Here is an 18,384-nt window from a genome sequence, read left to right on the forward strand (position 1 = left end):
TTTGACATGCCATACATATAACCCACACAGTATTTAAAATTGTGCATGCATCTCATATGAGTAGAAACATGCCTTAGGATTGTCCTATGTGATTATATGCTGGTCCATATAATAATAAATCTAGTTTTTAACTAGTTCAAGAGCGGAAATAGATTTTAAAAGTTGTTTAATTTCTAGTATTTAATAAATTTTTTTTATTAAATTATAAATGATATTCTTAGTAATTATAGCAAAATAAAATTGAACTAATTAGGGCATAGTTCTATAATTTAAATTTTGCTTAATTTGATTAGTAATTATTATAATATAATTTGGTAAAAATAGATCACTTTATTTTTACAACCAATTAAAAAGCATAGGATGTTTTGAGAAAACACATGTTCTAAAATAGTGAGTGGGAGAGGGAGTTATGACAATAAGTCCCATGGTCTCCATTATTAGTTAGCACCGAGGTAACATGGAGAGGGCCTCGCGGCACCATTGCTTGTGTCCCCCTAAGGAAGGCTTCCGACTGTGTTATTCTCAAGGCAAACTTCTTTTTCAAGAATAAGATTTAATGATGTATTTCAAGTTTGACTGACCCTAAGGCACACTCTTGAGTTAAGTCATTGATCTAAAATAATGGGTTACACTCACAAGGTACATTAGGCTCTCGAGCGGACTAGTGTATTCTTGACCAAACAAGCGGTTGTTTATAAGCCAAAAGAGAAATATTGATTTAAGTTTTAACTTATAAATTTGAGAGCTTGTCTCAAAATTAATTTGGAATTAGTCTGACCTACCCTAAGGCTGGTCCATTAATGTTCAAATTAATTAATCGTAGAATTAGTAATTAATTTTTATGTGTTTTTTGTTGCATTCATGCATCACGTTTACTATTCCAAAAATAACTGATATTTATTATATGCATAAATTCATTTTATTTATTTATTTATTTTCAGCAATAATGTCTAGCACAAATCCTATATCTTCCTTACTTAATGAAAAGTTGACTGGTGAAAACTACATGAAATGAAAATCAAACTTGAACATTGCATTAATATGTGAGAAGCCTAAAAAGTCATCCAAAAGCAAAGAGAACAAGAATACTAAAACCTCCAAAAGGAAGACCCCAAAAGGGACTTGCTTTCCTTGTGGAGAAAATGGTCACTGGATGAGAAACTGTTCAAAGTATCTCGCTGACCTCAAAGAGAAAAATACAAGTAAATTTGATTTACTTGTGTTAGAAGCTTGTTTAGTGGAAGATAATTCCTCATCCTGGATAGTAGATTCAGGAGCCACTAACCATGTCTGCTTTTCTCTTACGATTCTTAGTTCAACGAGGAAGCTTGCTGATGGAGAGGTGACTATGAGGGTAGGCAGTGGTCAGATTGTCTCTGCAGCAGCAGTTGGAACAGCCCGTTTGGAATTTGATAATAATAAATTTCTTGTTTTAGAAAATGTTTATTATATTCCTGGATTTTCTAGAAACTTAATTCCTGTTTCTATGTTGTATGAACAAAATTTTAAAATATCTTTTAATAATAATTTGATTGTTATTTCAAGATATGGTTTTAAGATATGTTATGCAAAATCTATCGATGGGCTTTATAAACTGCAAGCTAAAGAAAAATCTGTAAATAATTCAGAATTATTTAAAACAGCCAATCCAAGATCTATTAAACGACAAAAGACTGATTCCGATAGTGATACATATCTGTGGCACTTGAGATTGGGCCATATTGGTCTAGATAGAATAAATAGGCTTGTAAAGGATGGTCCTTTAAGAGAACTATCTATTGGATCTCTCCCTGTTTGTGAATCCTGTCTAGAAGGCAAAATGACCAAGAGACATTTCTCTGCCAAAGGTTCAAGAGCCACAGAACCACTTCAGCTAGTACATACGGATGTTTGCGGTCAACTTAATGTACAAGCAAGAGGAGGTTATGAATACTTCGTCACCTTTATTGACGATTATTCAAGATATGGTTACCTATATTTAATGCAAAGAAAATCTGAAACTTTTGGAAAGTTCAAAGAATTTCAAGCAGAAGCTGAAAAGCAATTAGGTATGTCACTAAAAGCTCTTCGATCTGATCGAGGAGGAGAGTACTTGGATTTTGAATTCAAGGACCATCTATGTGAGCATGGCATTCAATCCCAACTCACAGCACCTGGAATGCCACAGCAAAATGGTGTTTCGGAAAGACGGAACTGAACGTTATTAGATATGGTTAGATCAATGATGAGTTTCTCATCATTACCATTGTCATTCTGGGGCTATGCAATTAAATATGCTCTATACATATTAAATGTTGTTCCATCTAAGTCTACCCAAAAGATACCCATGTAATTATGGAATGGTTGTAAACCTAGTTTACATCATTTTCGAATTTGGGGGTGTCTTGCACACGTGCTAAAAGGAAACACCAGGAAGTTGGAATCATGCTCTGAAGTGTGCATGTTTGTGGGTTATTCCAAAGAGACCAGAGGTGGAATTTTCTATAGTCCAAAAGAAAATAAAATATTTGTATCGACAAATGCAACTTTTCTTGAACATGACTATGTGAATAACCACAAACCTCGCAGTAAAGTTGTTCTGGAGGAGATGGTCTCAAATGAAGTTGAAAAGTCACCATCAACAACCAATGAAAAACAACAAGAGGAAACTGCTAGTTCTAGTCAGAATAGTATTAAACCTCGTCGTAGTGGGAGGGTTAGCAAGCAACCCACACGCTATGAACACGAAGTTCAAATGCTTGTGTCTGACACAAACAAAGACGATCCATTGACATTTAGAGATGCGATGGATGATTCTGAAAAAGACAAATGGAAAGATGCCATGAACCAAGAAATGGAATCGATGTATTCCAATTTTTTCTGGGTTCTTGAAGATCCACCTAAGAATATCAAACCCATTGGTTGCAAGTGGATATTCAAGAAGAAAAAAGGAGCGGATGGGAAAGTAGAGACTTTCAAAGCAAGGCTTGTAGCCAAAGGTTACACACAGAAAGAAGGGTTTGACTATGAAGAAACTTTTTCTCCTGTAGCCATGCTAAAATCCATTCGTATACTCTTGTCCATAGCTGCGTGCATGGATTATGAGATTTGGCAAATGGTTGTCAAAGCAGCTTTTCTGAATGGCTGCCTTGAAGAAACCATTTACATGTCTCAACCAGAAGGGTTCGAGTTAAAAGGTCAAGAGCAAAAATTTTGCAAGCTTCTTAGATCCATTTATGGACTCAAACAAGCTTCTAGATCTTGGAATCTTAGATTTGATGACACAATTAAAACGTTTGGTTTTGAACAAAATGTTGACGAACCTTGTGTCTATAAAAAAATCAAAGATGGTGTAGTAGTATTCCTCGTTCTTTATGTTGATGATATATTACTGATTGGAAATGATGTAACATCATTATCAAAAGTAAAGAACTGGTTAGCTGAACAATTCCAAATGAAAGATTTGGGAGAAGCCAAGTATGTTCTGGGCATTAAGATTCTTAGAGATAGACAGAACAAAATTTTGGCATTGTCTCAAGCAACTTATATTGATAAGGTGCTAGAATGCTTTAATATGCAAAACTCCAAAAAGGGTGATATGCCAACCAGTTCTGGAGTATTCCTTTCCAAAGAGCAGTGTCCCAAAACACCTTAGGAAGAGGAAGACATGAGACAATATCCCTATGCCTCAGCAGTAGGCAGTCTAATGTACGCCATGTTGTGTACAAGACCTGACATTTGTTATGCAGTAGGGATAGTCAGCCATTATCAATCCAATCCTGGATTGAGTCATTGGACTGCAGTAAAGAATATTCTCAAGTATCTTAGAAATACTAGAGATTATATGCTTGTTTATTCAGGTGCAGACCTGAACCCCACTGGTTACACTGATTCTGATTTTCAATCAGACAGAGATAGTCGAAAATCGACTTCTAGATCAGTGTTTACTCTTGGAGGAGGAGCGGTAGTCTGGTGAAGTATTAAACAAACCAGCATTGCAGACTCCACCATGGAAGCCGAGTACTTAGCGGCTTGTGAAGCAGCTAAGGAGGCTGTGTGGCTCAAAAAGTTCTATTCCGATCTGGAAGTTGTACTAGATGTGGATAAGCCACTAGTCCTATACCGTGACAACAGTGGGGCAGTAGCTAACTCAAAGGAACCACGGAGTCACAAGAGGGGAAAGCACATCAAGAGGAAGTATCACTTGCTAAGAGAGATAGTTCATCGAGGAGATGTTGCAGTTATGAAGATAGCTTCAGAGCATAATCTTGCAGATCCTTTCACAAAGACTTTATCTATAAAATCTTTTAATGAGCATGTAAGAAACATGGGAATGAGAGAGATGCATCATTTGCTTTAGGGAAAGTGGGAGATTGTTGGAAATGTGCCCTGAAAGCATATGTAGTAAACATTGTTTTTATGAAATAAATAAATGAATTGAATTTCTAATGCATATATTTTATGGACTATATTATTCTATGATAATATTATGTTGAAAATTCCTAAGTTCATATATGTGATCTCAAACACGTATTGGTACGGGAGGATTGTGTTTAAGATAAATGAACTTGAATAGTTCGCAGTAAAATAAAGTTATGGAATCTTTAGATTAATTACTGCAAGTACGGTCCACTAGTATTATGAATACATGTGATCTAGATCCGGATCACTAGTGTGGTAGGACACTTTAGTGGAGGTGCTTTATATATTAGATAATATATAGAACTGGACCAGATATGTTTATTAATACTTAGTTAAATACCATTTCGAAGTATAAATTAAATATATCAACTGATGATCATATACAAATAGATCTTAATCCTGAAGTTACTATGAACTCCTGTTTATGTTATATGAGTTCTTTGATTCACTTGTTAGGGTCTGTCAGAATGATCATGCTAGAAACTTTTGTTTTGGGAACTCATTAATATAGATGGCTGGGGACATAGTATACAGATATGGAATCTATACCTTCTCACAAGAGATTGAATGATGGTTCTCTTAAGGGTTGACTTTTGGGACTGAAGGGTTATTGAGCTCAAATTCATAATTTAGTTATGAATTAACCTTCACTAGTAGAGTCAATGGTACTTAAGGAAACAAGAGATAATTAAAAGGGTAAAATGGAAATTTTATTCCCGATTAATTATGAACCATTAGTAGAGGGTCAAGTTGTATGCAATGATTATATCAATGGACGCTTTATGATTATAAAGTACTCAGTAAATGAAATGTCTATAATTACAAGAGTGCAGTCTCATATTTATAGTGGAATAATCATAAGATTAATAAATTAAGATTATTTAATTAATAATCTCAAATTTATTGGAGCTTGGAATTATAGGTCCATAGGTCCCTATAGCGGCTCTATCAACACTGTTCAAGGTAAGAGATGATATGAAGGGAAAATAGTTTGAAGACATATTTAAGAAGAAATTTGTTCTTCAGGCCAAATATGCAATTATATGATAATAGTGATTAATTAATTAATTACAAATTAATTGTAGTTAATAAAATTAATTAATATTTAATTATTGTATAATTTTCAAAATTATATTAAATAATTATATTAATTTCGAAATTTAATTAAATAATTAATTAGTTATAATTTTCGAAATAATAATAAATTAAATATTTATTTTCGAAAATTTTGAATTTAATTAATTGGTAGAATTAATTAAATATCTTTATTTGAGTGGGAGAAAATGATGTGATAAGTTCAAATTGGATTTGAATTTAAAAGATTAATATTTATTCAAATAATTAATTAAAAAGATAATTAATTTGAATTCAAATTTGAATTAGTTATCAGGTTGTTAGATCTTATCTGACAAAGTAATTTGAATAAATAATTAAATAAAATTTGAAAAACCAATATCCCTAGAAATTAGGAAGCTACACGTTCACACAGAGTCCATGGACTGTGCGTGGCGTGTAGGGCTAGCTTTTTTCAGGGATGAGATTTTCAATTTTATTTATTTAATTAATTAATTAATGGATAATTCAAAAATTGGTTTTTGGATTTTTTCATTAATAGAATAATTAATTAATTAAAAAGTAAATTGTAAAATGGTTACAGATTTATTTTTAAATTTTGAATATTTTCTTTTAAGTATGACTAATCAGAAAATTATTCAGATAAGTGAGTGAGACAACTCTGAACATTCGCTCTGTGAAAAATAGAACAATAGTTTTCTCTCCCTGAAAATAAAGAACCAATTCTCAGGCCTATTCTCTTGATCTCATGTGTTGAGTACATCAAGTAGAATCACAAATAAACTATCCTTCATTCTCTAAGTGCCCACACATTTCTTGAGGTGTAGAGAACGCTTTGGAAGATCTTGATTTGAGTACGTGGGAGCGGCTTGGATAGGAAGATCATTCTAAATACGAAAAGATAGCAAGGACACTTGATAGGCTTCAAGAGGTATGATTTCTATTATTATCTTGCTTATGATTAATGTATGTATATTAATGGATCCGCATATTTAAAGGTAGTTTAAATATGTTACAAAATTTTTGTTGTACACTGGGCCAACCACACCACCATTCCGCTGCGTATTAGGAAACTCGTTCCTAACAATAACCATATCGAAGATCAATCTTTGAGAATACCGTCTTTCCATGTAGCTGATCGAACAGGTCATCGATCCTAGGTAAGGGGTATTTATTCTTGATGGTCAACTTGTTCAACTCCCTGTAGTCTATACACATTCTTAGAGTCCCATTATTCTTCTTTATAAACAAAACTGGAGCACCCTATGGCGAGAAGCTAGGTCTGATAAACCCTAAATCAAGAAGCTCTTGCAACTACATCTTCAACTCCTTAAGTTTCGTCAGAGCCATGATAAACTCGGCGCTAACTCAAGACACCGAACCTGTACCCGACGCTAACTCATGATGAACTAGCACTACAACAATTTTTAGTATATATTACATTAAAAAATAGCATATATGTAGAAGTGCTATTAATGGTGGGTGATTAAATACACACGGAATATATTATTTTGGCGCCATATGAATAAACCTCAGGCGCCAAATGAAATTTTTTTTTTGAGTCTCATCTGCCAAATTTTAATCCCTAAATCTAAGTTACCCGAAAAATTTCTCGCAGCCTCTATCTCTCACTCTCGTCTCGTCTCTCTGCCTCATGAAGTATTCTCAACTCATCTCTGCCTCACGAAGACACGCTCCAGAGTGGAGCTCTTTCTCCGCCTCACGAAGTCATGCTCCAGAGTGGAGCTTCTCTGCCTCACGAGTTCTTTCTCTGACTCGTAGCCTCCACCACTTCGACAACGGCGACAACGGAACCCCCGGAAGAGGCCGAAGAGACACCGCAGACAAAGCTTGAGTCCAAGAAGCCTGCTTCGGTTTCTTCCAGGGTATCTTTTTTCTTCGTTATCTGTTATCTATATTCAGCAGTATTTTTGTAAGTATCTATTTCAAGAATTTTTTTTTTTTTTTTTTGTGTTGCTTGAATGGAATTATGGACTTAGCAAAATCAATTTCTAGTTTTGTTATTCCTTATGGTCTGTTCGAAACGTGATTTTAAGGACGAAAGGGAAAAGCAATATTTATGGGATTTTCATTATAAAGAGGGTGGAAGGAGGAAATTTAGGGATGTAAATTCAGTGAAAGTTTGGATTTTTCATTTTTCTTCAGTGTTAGATTGACAAAGATGTAAGTAATGTAAGTTTCGAAAGAAACTATTTAGCAAAATATTTTCCTCGGTCATTTCCCTATCAATTTTTTTCCTAGAAAATAGTGCTTTGAAACATAAGGTTCTGAAGTTTCACTTTTAACTTATTTGGGAAACTTACTTGATAGCAGTCTAAAGCAAAACTATCTTATTTGGGAGATTGTTTGCTCTTTTTTAGTTTTTCTTATTCCCGAGAGAAGCATATGGTTGTAACTAATCTACCATATACTGCCCATGATTATTTCTTGCAAGGTAATTGATTAGCATTGAGCATCCTGATATGCCATGTCACTCTATGATATAATGATATCAATAATGAGAAATAGGACATTGAGAGAAAGAGGATAGCTGAATTTGTTTGCATACATCAACAAATATAAAACAATGGAAAAGTTGACCCTAATCTATCAAAATATTCCTTCTTCAGCCACCAACACCACCATCATTTGGACCGGCTTACAACAATTTCCAAGTTGACTCTTTTAAATTGATGGAGCTTCTTGGACCAGAGAAGGTTGATCCTGCAGATGTAAGGCTCATTAAGGACAAGCTCTTCGGGTATTCTACATTCTGGGTGACCAAAGAAGAGCCTTTTGGAGACCTTGGTGAGGGTGTTTTTTTTTTGGGAATTTAAGGGGGAACAGAGAAGAAGTGTTTGCCAAACTCCAAAGTCAGCTGGTTGAGGTCACTGGGGACAAGTACAACCTTTTTATGGTGGAAGAACCTAACTCAGAAGGTCCAGACCCACATGGAGTGCCACGTGTTAGCTTTGGCCTACTGCAGAAAGAAGTCTCAGAACCAGGGCCAACAACACTTTGGCAATATGTAATAGCTCTCTTGTTATTCCTTATTACAATTGGCGCTTCTGTGGAATTAGGAATTGCATCTCAGGTATAACGATATTTTATAGACTTTCTGATATTTCTACATATTACCATTGGTATCTTTCCTTATCATATAAATGGTTCATTGAAATGGATATCATTTTACTAATTATTCTCAATAACATACCTTTTTGTTAAACAGATCAATAGTCTTCCACCAGAGGTGGTGAAATATTTCACAGATCCAAATGCAGTTGAGGCACCAGATATGGAGCTGTTATTCCCATTTGTTGATTCTGCTTTGCCCTTAGCATATGGTGTGTTGGGGGTTCTACTATTCCATGTGAGTAGGATTTCATTTTCTTAAAAATAACTATAGAAAGGAAAAACACAAGTCTCATTCAATCTAGCTGACCATGGGCATAATAATATGTAAATTATTTTCATCTCTCTGATTCTGTTCTACATGCTATTCTAAAAAAAATGTGTTCAGTTGTATATGAGTAAGGGGTCTAGGGTTCAAACCCAAGTTGAAACTATGGATAATTACTTCTTATCTAGAAAATTAACCAGCCCACGAACCCTACATTAATAGCAACTGAGGTGATGAAACTAAATAAACTGACTGCTATTTTAGTAAAATTTGACTTTATTTCTTTAGAGTTTAATACCCTATAATTAATAATTTGTTTAATTATTAATTCTTTTGTACTAATTAAATTCATACAGGTCATCTAAAAGAGTCACATAGTCAACATTGGTATTCTCTAAATTCACCATTTTGATATATTACCAACATTATTTGTAAACTTGAGATAACAAACAAGATTTGTATCTCTACAACACAGAAATAAGACAAAAACACTGCTGGAATTTTGATACAATAACTTTACAAGTTTAGAAAATAATGCATATCAGTTTATGCTCCACCTGTCTAATATTTCAATCAAATATCTTATATTTTCAAGTAATAGAGAATATCATAGAAAGGTTACTCTACAAAAATCATGAGTAACTTGGTGACTAACCTTTTGCTTAATATTGTTCATGTGCGAACCTTTTTGGGTTATGACTTAGTCCTATATTTCAATTGTTTGACATATTATCAATTGAGTGCAGGAAGTTGGGCAGTTTCTGGCTGTATTTCCCAAAAAAGTAACACTTAGCATTCCTTACTTCATTCCTAATATCACCCTCGGAAGTTTTGGTGCTATCACTCAGGTGCGTAAATGATGTAATTGTTTCTTCATTTCCTTTGTGTCTTGTTCTTCAAATAGTTTTAAATATATGTGTTTACTTTCTTTACTTCAGTAGGTAGGATCATTTATAATTTTTTTAATGTTCTTTTTGTTCCTTTTTTGAGGATATGCTCTTGCTGCTCTTCTCTTATTACTTTGTGTGTGTTTCAATCATAAAAGTATTGTTTTGTCTTTGAAAAAACTAGTATAAATGAAAGGAGACAAAAACGAAGTTGTTTGAAATTTCTTTTTGTTTGAGAATTTTTTTATCAACTGTAAAAGTGTTCTAATTTGAATCATGTCTCATTAAATTTTCATTATGTATCCTTATTATTCAGTTTATGGTTTTTACTTAATCAGAAGCCTATTCATTTAGGTTCAATTGCATTCAAACTACTAGCTTAGTCATATCAAAGCAAAGATCTAAATTAATTAGGATAATAATATTATAAGAACGATATATGATTAAGAATCATGTCTTTACTACATTGGCACATGAGAGGCGTGCAATAACATCTTCACTCATGTTTTACCTTCTGATTTTTGACATTGTCCCTGTTGTAAGTATAACTTTACTTCTTTGGTACATAGTGACATTGTAAAGGGACTTGACCTCCAATGCTTTATATTGTTGAGCTGGCGTATTATTTTTTAAAGTTCAAACGGCTACCTCCGTGAGCAAACTGGACTATTAATATGTTATTTATCATCAGTGAAGAAGCTTTAAATATCTGGGTCTGTCTTCTGTTCTGGTACTTCTGTTTCACAAGCTCAAGAAATTTTCTTGCTCCTTTTAGTAAAATTTGTGTGTTTCATGGTTCCATTTTATGCCTGAATTCTTATTTATAGTAAATGATTTAGGTTGGGGTGCCATGGGTTCAATTTTGTTGTTGTTTTTTTATTTTATTTTTCTGTTGTTTAGTTGTTTAATGGTGGCTTCACCAAACCCTGGTTATGCTATCTATCAAAGCTAGAATAATTAATTCACAGTTTGATGTTGGGACAGCCTAACACTCTATTTTTTAATTTTATTTTTAATCTTTATTGCAGGTATATATCATAGACTATGGTCTTGCAAAAAAAAGTATAGCGATCTTCAGACGCACAAGCACATTCTGTACAGGTAACATATATTTGAGAAATATTATGGTCTTAAGTAAAGTGGAAGGTGTTTATATCATGTGTAATGATTATCACTGTGCTGAGTTTTAACTTATAAATGTTAATATTAAATAACAAGTTTTTAGATTGGTTTGGGCAAACATTAGGGTGATACTTATGTGTTTCTCATTATCAATTTTGTGTTCTTGGATCCAAATTTGCTTGAACCTTCAAATTTCTGATCATTATGTTAATTTATTGCTTCAGGGAAAACAAGAATCTCACAGGAACAACTTGTTATGCAAGTGTTAACACTCACCTTGGAGTTGGCGAGCCATTAATAATTCCTAATTAGAGAATATGTTATTTGTTTCTCCCTGTAATGCTTGAGACTTTTGGGCTTTATCTAATTGTGAATGTAATCTTTATGCAGAGCAAAGCAGAAGAGATGATTTGGAGTCTCTTGGTTATGTGCTTATGTATTTTTTGAGGGGAAGGTTGGATACTTATGTGATATTCTGAAATCCATTTTCCTTTGTTTCATTGCTCTGTTTCACCATATTATTTAATTATTTTCTTTACTAGTCTTCCTTGACAGGGATTAAAAGCAGGTACGAAAAAATAGAAATACAACAAGAACAGTGAAAAGAAGATGCTTACTCCCATAGAGGTATGATCTTAAGCTCTTGCAAGTAGTGTAGGGTGAAGTTAGCATTTATAACTCTCATATGAGTATGGTATTATTAGCTCATTACAGATGGTTGGTGGTGAATTTTTCAGCTCACTTCCATTGATACCATGTACTGTTATTTTTTAAAGTAAAGGCATGGGAGATACTGATATGCCTACTACTTTGACAGGTTCTTTGTTTAATCTGTATACTCTCTCTTATTCATGTTTATTCTGTATACTCTCTCTTATTCATGTTTATTCTGTTTTTCCCCCTTTTGTAGCAACCAAGTGGGAAACTGGTTCTAAATCCTGGGCCATCTGCAGAGAGAATAGAGAGACCTTCAGGTTTGTTCTTTTTTTTTCTTGGAAACATCCACCCTCGCTGCCCTAATGGACATTGTTTGCACATGTTTAGAAACTCTATTATGTGGTCAGGGAATTTTTGAGCCTTTTTCTCCTTATTTAATGTTGAAGTTAAACTAATTGCTCATTGTTTTATGTTGGAAGTTAAACTATGCTGAGCCTTTTACATATTTTATTTATGCATATTCTATAGTATGATTTTATCAGGCTTTTATTCATGTGAAAATATATAATATTGATTGTATGGGTTTTGATCATTAATAATGAGATTGTTGTTTGGTGCTGTCATATTGCAATCACATGATAATTAATCTTAAAGAAATTTTATTTGCTTAATTGGTTGACCATTAGACTTGTTCAACACAGCTGTAGGCCATCTTTTTCATGATTTTTGTTGAAGTATCTAATTTGCTATATGGTTTGAGCAATTCTTATAAAAATAAGCATAAACATATCTGGAGACAAATCGAACATTACAAGAAGCACAACATCAGTAGTTTTAGGTCATGTTTGGAATGTGAAATTGGATTGGATTAAAAAATATAAGGTAAAAAAAATTACTGACTAGTTCAGAAGAGAATTTGGGTTTAGTTTTACACTAATGAACATGACTATTTCATATATATTTCATATCTTGCAAAGCTGCTTTGTTATGGTTTATACTGTACATATTTTTGTTTAATCTAACATTACTTACTTAAGTAATGTTGGGTTTCATTGCTTTTTGCTTTTCATATATGTTTCATTGCAGAGTTAAATTGTTTAACAATAAGAAGAGATTAACAGTTGTAGGCTTTAAAAAATTTCAGAGCAACATCATGAGGAGGTTTGCCTTGGAAACCTGAGGAGATTTCAATTTAGAGAGCTTCAGATGGCAACAAACAACTTCAGCAGCAAGTACTTGGTTGGATGATGAATTGAAGGATGGAGCAAGTTTCATGCATGATTTACTTTTGTGTATCTTGTAATGTTTCTGTTTTTCATTTTTAAAGTAAAAAATGTTCAAGATTATAAAACTTTATTATGTTATGCTTTCAAATTTAAGTTAGAACTAAGATCTCATGAAGTAGACATATTCATGGTTTGAATTAGTTATTGTTTAATGTAATACTTGTGGTTTATCAATCAATTGAGAATTACATTTTATGATTAATTTTGATTTTTTTTTATCAAAATACAATAATGAAAATCTTTTAATTAAAAAAAAACCTTATAAGTATACTTATCAAAATAAAATTTAAAATATATTATCCACACTAAAGTAACAAAATTTTATTACTAGACTTTTAATATGTTATGATTTAGAGATATATTATAAGCATAACAAATCGTTATGATTTATATAATATAACAAACTAAAATTGCTATCAAAATAATCAAATGTAACAGTGGAAAAGTATTATGCATAAAGTATAAGATTAAACTCTAAATTTATAATCAAATACTCTAACTAAATGTTATTATTTGAATATTATAGCAACTAAAAAGGTGTTGTTGAATAATTTAAGATAACATCGAACATAACATTCGAATACTGTTATAGAAAAGACAGGACTTTTAATAATAGGGGCTATGTTAGCATTTTCAGAAGCGTTATCAATACTCCCGGTTAGCAGTTTTTAAGTGTTATGAATACTGTTTTTTCTTGTAGTGTGGATCTCCCTATGCGGCGACATTCCTGGTAAATCCTCTAAAAACACATCCAAAATCTCGCGTACCAATCTGGTCTCTCTCGGCCCCACTGGCATAACTCTGGTGGTACCCACCACACTAGCTAGAAAACCTATACAACCTCCCTGTAATAGGTCCCTAGCCCTCAATGCTGATATCATGGGTATGCGGGGTCCATGCACAAGACCCACGAAAATAAAGGGATCCTCACCCTCAGGCTTAGAGGTCTCCATCTTCTTCTTGCAATCTATAGTAGCTCCATATCTAACCAGCCAACCCATCCCTAGAATCATATCAAAATCATACATACTTAACTTGAACAAATCTACAGATAATTCCCTACTATCTACCATCACTGGCAGTACTCTAACCCATCTCCTAGATACTACCAGTTTCCCTGTAGGAAGTATAGTCCCAAACCCTGCAGTACAATACTCACTAGGTCTACACTATCTATCAAATATCTTACTAGAAACAAATGAATGTGTAGCACCAGATTCAATCAATACAGTATATGAAGAGCCAGTGCTCAAAAGCTGACCTGTCACTACCGAGGGATTAGCCTCGGCCTCTGCATGCGTCAAGGTGAACACTCGAGCTGGAGTCAAGCTATCCACCTTCCCTGGTTCCTCCTTCTTTGGTGTTGGGCAATCCTTCTTGAGGTGTCCCACCACCCCGCACAGATAACATAGCATTTGCCTGACATTCGCCCAAATGGCGTTTTTTGCATCTCGTGTATTCTGGATAACTTCTCCATGTCTCACCTCCTCTCTGGTGGCCACCCTGAGCACCCCGACCCCTCCTATCAGAACCAGCAATGGTCAAAGTGTCAGGGGTCTTCCTCTTCAAATCACTGGGGCCTCTGCCCCTACCAGACCCTATAAATGGAGGCACCGCCCTACGAACATCCCACCTCGTAGTGTTCTCTCTCTAGATCTTATTCTCTGCCTCTTCAGCGCTAAGAGCATTCTCAACAGCCTCGGCATAAGTTTTCTGCCCATCCCGGGCTATCATAGCATTAAGCCCTCGAACGAACCTGTTCTGCCTGGTCGCATCTGTAGGCACTAAGTCTGATACAAACTTCACCAACCTATTGAACTTCAGGGCATACTCTGTAACTGTCATGCTGCCCTGTACCAGCCTTGTGAATTCGTTCACCTTCGCTACCCTGATGGCAATGTTGTAATACTTCTGGTTAAACAAATCTCTGAACCCATCCCAACTCAAAGTGGAAATATCTCGAGTATGTGATGCCACCTCCCACCAAATACGGGCATCCTCTCTAAGCATATAGGTGGCACAGGCCACCATGTCATTATCTCCCACCCTCATAAAGTCTAGGATGGAGGTGATCATACTCGTCCACTATTTAGCCTTAAGTGGATCTAGTCCTCCCTCAAAGATTCGAGGATGCTGTCTCCTGAATCGCTGATAAAGTGGCTCCCACCTGTTCCCAACCTCAGGTGACTGTACAACTGGTGTCACAATAGGTGGCACAATAGGTGCAGCACTCCCTGACGGAGCCTGTTGTCTTAAGAGACGGATCTGCTCTTCTTGACTCTGTAATCGAGCTTGCATATCAGCAAGTATCTACTGCCAGTTCTTAGGGACTGGCAGAGGGTTTTGTCCCTGTTCATTATCTAGCCTCGACCCCTATGTGGACTAATCGTATTGATCGCCTTGCATGCATAGCTATCCAAGTTTATCTGCAATCAACGACTCGGGAGTCAGACAATGATGACAGGTTAACAGTCTTTCCGTAGTTCATCATTGAAACTCTACCAACAACATGCAATCAAGATGCAAGCAAGCATTTAAACATTCATTCACATGCAGTAGCAATGCTAATAAGCATGCCTCATTATAATCACACAGAAGTCAAGGGCTAGGCTCTATCAGTATCTCATGCTCCCTATTAATTATACAAATTAAACATTTACATTTCATTTAGACATTGAAGCATATAATCACATATATACAGTAACCAAACCCTGAGTCGAGCTTGTCTTTAGCGGCAACTGTACATGCCCAGCTAGTCTTTAGGAACCCTTAAACCTAGACCGCTCTGATACCAAGTTGTAACGCCCTGGATAACCAAGACCATTACACTGTGTATTTTAAAATAGTGTAAGACTTGCTGATCAAGTCGTTTGGACAATAATGTGTTCCTAAAGTAACCTATCAGGTTAGAGTTAAATGTTTTTTTTTACCATAAACGGTTAATTTTCATTAAACTCGATGTTTGGTACATGGGATCCCCCCCCCCCCCCCCCCAAATAGGGTATAAGAGATAATTTACAACCCTCGAAAGTTTAAACAATGAAAAACCACTTTAATTGGAAAATACAAGCTTTAGGGCTCTGTCCTTGTACTTTCCCTCGACCGTGGCGGACGAGCAGCTGACTATGTACACTTCGCCCCCAAATCTCTCCAACTCATGGTTGGTCCATCTTCCTTTTGCCTTTACCTGCACCACGTAGCACCCATGAGCCATGGCCCAGCAAGAAAACCATAAATAACAAGCACATATAGCAACAAACCTACTCAATCAATCTTAACTCAATCAGTTCAATTAAATAACATAATACAAGCATCAAACTAACCAATGGTAAACATATAATCTCAAGTTCATATTCTAGCCAGTTACACAAATTTTTAGGGTTGGTACGCTTAGACCGAGCCCTCTGTTTATCTACTGACCCCGGCTCGCTTTGGCCGAGCTGCGTTTAGTATGCATATCATCAGCCCCGGCACCCTTCGGCTGTTCATTCTCATATATCATAACAATCGTACAATCACATAGTACACGTATTTAGTTATTGGGAACCTCAGCCCCATTCACAACCATAAGGGTGCACTTTTCTTACCTCGAATCCCGAGCGAAGAATATAAAACTGTCCCAAGCACGGTCCTCAGTTTTGAGCCTTGGCGATAACCCTAGTCATAGTGTCAATGGGTAACCATCAATTTATAATCCAAATAAATACTTAGGGAACAAATATTAGTCTTCGGGAGCTCGAATTCTACTTAACCGGGTAGTAGAATTCATCCCGAGCGCCTAGGATTGAATTCCCGAGCCTCCTTGAGCCTTAAACCTTATTTTCCCATAATTCCCCATTTATGGCCGTGACTTTCCCTTGAGGTCGCGACTCGCCCTTTGGACAGAGGCTCAATCCTCCCTGATAGAGGGCACAGGCTGCTACTTGCACTCCTCCGAGTCGCAGCTCGCCAGGCGAACAGAGGCTCCCAGCCTCCAAAACTCACGCGGGGCGCGATGCCTGAAAAACATGGCCACGACCCGAGCCCCTAAACCCAGAAAAACCACCATTTCTCAGTGTTTCTTCACAAGCCTAACCTCAAATTCACACCCTAAACCAACAGCCAAACCTGGATTTAAGCCTAGAATACCCATCCTTTTGGTCTAAACATTATATATAGCTCATAATAAATTTTTACTCTTATTAAATACTCAAATTCAACCAAAAACATCTAACAAACTAAGACTCATGCAAAACCAAAACCAGCTAACAAACTAAGACTCATGCAAACTCAAACCTTTAACATGGTTTCAATAGAGTTTTAGAGAAACTAACTTAACTTCTTACCTCAGATTGCAGCCTAATTCCTCAGCAAGGGCTTTGGATGATCCCAGCTTGATCCCCTAGATTCCTAGCTTGCTCCCTTGAGTTTCTCCTTGAAAATTCTATGATTTCCCCTTAGTTCTAGAGTGAAGAAAGATTTTTTTTTTTTTTTAAAGATTGAGGGATTTCTAGTGTTTTCTATTACACTCCCAAGATCCTTCTGTGTATATCCTAACCCAACAAATGATCATTTTTCCGTTTAAGCTTATTTAGCCCTCAAAGGGTTCTAAGGGTAAAATGATCATTTTCTCCTGGTTCCTAGTAGTTCCTCAAGTGTTTCTACCATTTACCGATTAACCTCGTCACGTCCTACAAATTGCCAAATATTTATTTGTTACCCAATAAACCACAAAATATTATCTAAATTCCCAAAATACCCCCAATCTTCCCCCGAGTCGGGTATTTAAACCCCGCTATGACTATTTCGCTAATCTGCTCGCCAGGACCGTCTCGAGCCATATACTGCGAATATATCCACATAATAATTTGGTCCCAACCATTTATCACATGTAACCACATTTATGCCCTTAATGGGCCAAAATTATATATATGCCCTTATGAACAGTAAAGGGCGCACATGCATATTTAACACTCATAAGCATGCATATAATATATTCATATAATCATATTAACTATGCATGCCACATAGTCACGCATTTAACCAACTAAACATACATATATCCAATTATTCCATCTTGCATGCTAATCAAGGCACTAAGCCATATTAGCAATTTGGATCGTTACAGATTGAATACCTTGAAACTTGAATTATTGATTATTACTCACTTGAGTAATTGAGAGCCAAGTTCTGATGCCAAATAAATTCTTAATCAAATTAATATTATGTGTATAGATATTGATATTTTTAATTGTTAAGATATTTTGGTTTAGAATTTTAAATTTTTTATGATTTAATAGTTCTTTAAATAATTTTTTAATCAAATAAATATTTTGTGTACATATATTAATGTGTAGATATATTGATATTTTTAATTGCTAAGATATTTTGGTTTGGAATTGAATTTTTTTTTTACCTTTTTGTTTTCTAATTTTTTAAAAAGTTAGATATTTAATTATTAATTAATAGCTCTTTACGTTTATTTATCTATAGATAAATGTTATTTTTAAACTACATTTTTAAAACACATATATTTAAAATAAAACAACATTTTCGTAAAAGTCATTACTACATTAAT

At 35.0% G+C, this 18,384-nt stretch overlaps 1 long non-coding RNA gene and 1 pseudogene across 1 annotated transcript; both read left to right on the forward strand.

Annotated features, from left to right (window-relative positions):
• Positions 1-7,912: 7,912 nt before the first annotated feature.
• LOC133799960 (probable zinc metalloprotease EGY1, chloroplastic) lies at positions 7,913-11,363 on the forward strand (annotated as a pseudogene).
• Positions 11,364-11,443: 80 nt separating this feature from the next.
• Positions 11,444-12,994, forward strand: LOC133801805 (uncharacterized). The gene is made up of 3 exons (XR_009876988.1): positions 11,444-11,511; positions 11,795-11,858; positions 12,686-12,994. It is a non-coding gene; the product is annotated as an uncharacterized LOC133801805 (long non-coding RNA).
• Positions 12,995-18,384: the final 5,390 nt, after the last annotated feature.

This window comes from Humulus lupulus, chromosome 9, assembly GCF_963169125.1.
Source record: "Humulus lupulus chromosome 9, drHumLupu1.1, whole genome shotgun sequence".
Taxonomy (NCBI): Eukaryota; Viridiplantae; Streptophyta; class Magnoliopsida; order Rosales; family Cannabaceae; genus Humulus; species Humulus lupulus.